Below are 2,988 nucleotides of genomic sequence, written 5' to 3' on the forward strand. Positions count from 1 at the left end.
TGGATAATTAGCTGGTTATATTTAACTACATACTGGATAATTAGCTGGTTATATTTAACTACATACTGGATAATTAGCTGGTTGTATTTAACTACATACTGGATAATTAGCTGGTTATATTTAACTACATACTGGATAATTAGCTGGTTGTATTCTGTTTGATATATACTGGATAATTAGCTGGTTGTATTCTGTTTGATATATACTGGATAATTAGCTGGTTATATTTAACTACATACTGGATAATTAGCTGGTTATATTTAACTACATACTGGATAATTAGCTGGTTATATTTAACTACATACTGGATAATTAGCTGGTTGTATTCTGTTTGATATATACTGGATAATTAGCTGGTTGTATTTAACTACATACTGGATAATTAGCTGGTTATATTTAACTACATACTGGATAATTAGCTGGTTGTATTTAACTACATACTGGATAATTAGCTGGTTGTATTCTGTTTGATATATACTGGATAATTAGCTGGTTGTATTCTGTTTGATATATACTGGATATTTAGCTGGTTATATTTAACTACATACTGGATAATTAGCTGGTTGTATTCTGTTTGATATATACTGGATAATTAGCTGGTTGTATTTAACTACATACTGGATAAACTTAGCTGGTTATATTTAACTACATACTGGATAATTAGCTGGTTGTATTTAACTACATACTGGATAATTAGCTGGTTATATTTAACTACATACTGGATAATTAGCTGGTTATATTTAACTAAATTAGCTGGTTGTATTTAACTACATACTGGATAATTAGCTGGTTGTATTCTGTTTGATATATACTGGATAATTAGCTGGTTGTATTCTGTTTGATATATACTGGATAATTAGCTGGTTATATTTAACTACATACTGGATAATTAGCTGGTTGTATTTAACTACATACTGGATAATTAGCTGGTTGTATTCTGTTTGATATATACTGGATAATTAGCTGGTTATATTTAACTACATACTGGATAATTAGCTGGTTGTATTCTGTTTGATATATACTGGATAATTAGCTGGTTGTATTCTGTTTGATATATACTGGATAATTAGCTGGTTATATTTAACTACATACTGGATAATTAGCTGGTTGTATTCTGTTTGATATATACTGGATAATTAGCTGGTTGTATTTAACTACATACTGGATAATTAGCTGGTTATATTTAACTACATACTGGATAATTAGCTGGTTGTATTCTGTAGTAACTACATACTGGATAATTAGCTGGCTGTATTCTGTAGTAACTACATACTGGATAATTAGCTGGCTGTATTCTGTAGTAACTACATACTGGATAATTAGCTGGCTGTATTCTGTAGTAACTACATACTGGATAATTAGCTGGCTGTATTCTGTTAACTACATACTGGATAATTAGCTGGTTATATTTAACTACATACTGGATAATTAGCTGGTTATATTTAACTACATACTGGATAATTAGCTGGTTATATTTAACTACATACTGGCTGGTTGTATAATTAGCTGGTTGTATTCTGTTTGATATTATACTAGCTGGTTATATTTAACTACATAATTAGCTGGATAATTAGCTGGTTATATTTAACTACATACTGGATAATTAGCTGGTTATATTTAACTACATACTGGATAATTAGCTGGTTGTATTTAACTACATACTGGATAATTAGCTGGTTGTATTCTGTTTGATATATACTGGATAATTAGCTGGTTATATTTAACTACATACTGGATAATTAGCTGGTTATATTTAACTACATACTGGATAATTAGCTGGTTGTATTCTGTTTGATATATACTGGATAATTAGCTGGTTGTATTTAACTACATACTGGATAATTAGCTGGTTATATTTAACTATACTGGATAATTAGCTGGTTGTATTCTGTTTGATATATACTGGATAATTAGCTGGTTATATTTATTATGTTTGATATATACTGGATAATTAGCTGGTTATATTTAATTAGCTGGTTATATTTAACTACATACTGGATAATTAGCTGGTTGTATTCTGTTTGATATATACTGGATAATTAATTTAACTGGTACTGGATAATTAGCTGGTTATATTTAACTACATACTGGATAATTAGCTGGTTATATTTAACTACATACTGGATAATTAGCTGGTTATTTAACTATTTAACTACATACTGGATAATTAGCTGGTTGTATTCTGTTTGATATATACTGGATAATTAGCTGGTTATATTTAACTACATACTGGATAATTAGCTGGTTATATTTAACTGGATAATTAGCTGGTTGTATTCTGTAGTAACTACATACTGGATAATTAGCTGGTTATATTTAACTACATACTGGATAATTAGCTGGATTTATGGTTTATTTAACTACATACTGGATAATTAGCTGGTTATATTTAACTACATACTGGATAATTAGCTGGTTGTATTCTGTTTGATATATACTACTGATAATTAGCTACTGGATAATTGGATAATTAGCTGGTTATATTTAACTACATACTGGATAATTAGCTGGTTATATTTAACTACATACTGGATAATTAGCTGGTTATATTTAACTACATACTGGATAATTAGCTGGTTGTATTCTGTTTGATATATACTGGATAATTAGCTGGTTGTATTTAACTACATACTGGATAATTAGCTGGTTATATTTAACTACATACTGGATATTAGCTGGTTATATTTAACTACATACTGATATACTGGATATTTAGCTGGTTATATTTAACTACATACTGGATAATTAGCTGGTTGTATTCTGTTTGATATATACTGGATAATTAGCTGGTTGTATTTAACTACATACTGGATAATTAGCTGGTTATATTTAACTACATACTGGATAATTAGCTGGTTGTATTTAACTACATACTGGATAATTAGCTGGTTATATTTAACTACATACTGGATAATTAGCTGGTTATATTTAACTACATACTGGATAATTAGCTGGTTGTATTTAACTACATACTGGATAATTAGCTGG

This window comes from Oncorhynchus gorbuscha, unplaced genomic scaffold, assembly GCF_021184085.1.
Source record: "Oncorhynchus gorbuscha isolate QuinsamMale2020 ecotype Even-year unplaced genomic scaffold, OgorEven_v1.0 Un_scaffold_489, whole genome shotgun sequence".
In the NCBI taxonomy this organism is placed as follows: Eukaryota; Metazoa; Chordata; class Actinopteri; order Salmoniformes; family Salmonidae; genus Oncorhynchus; species Oncorhynchus gorbuscha.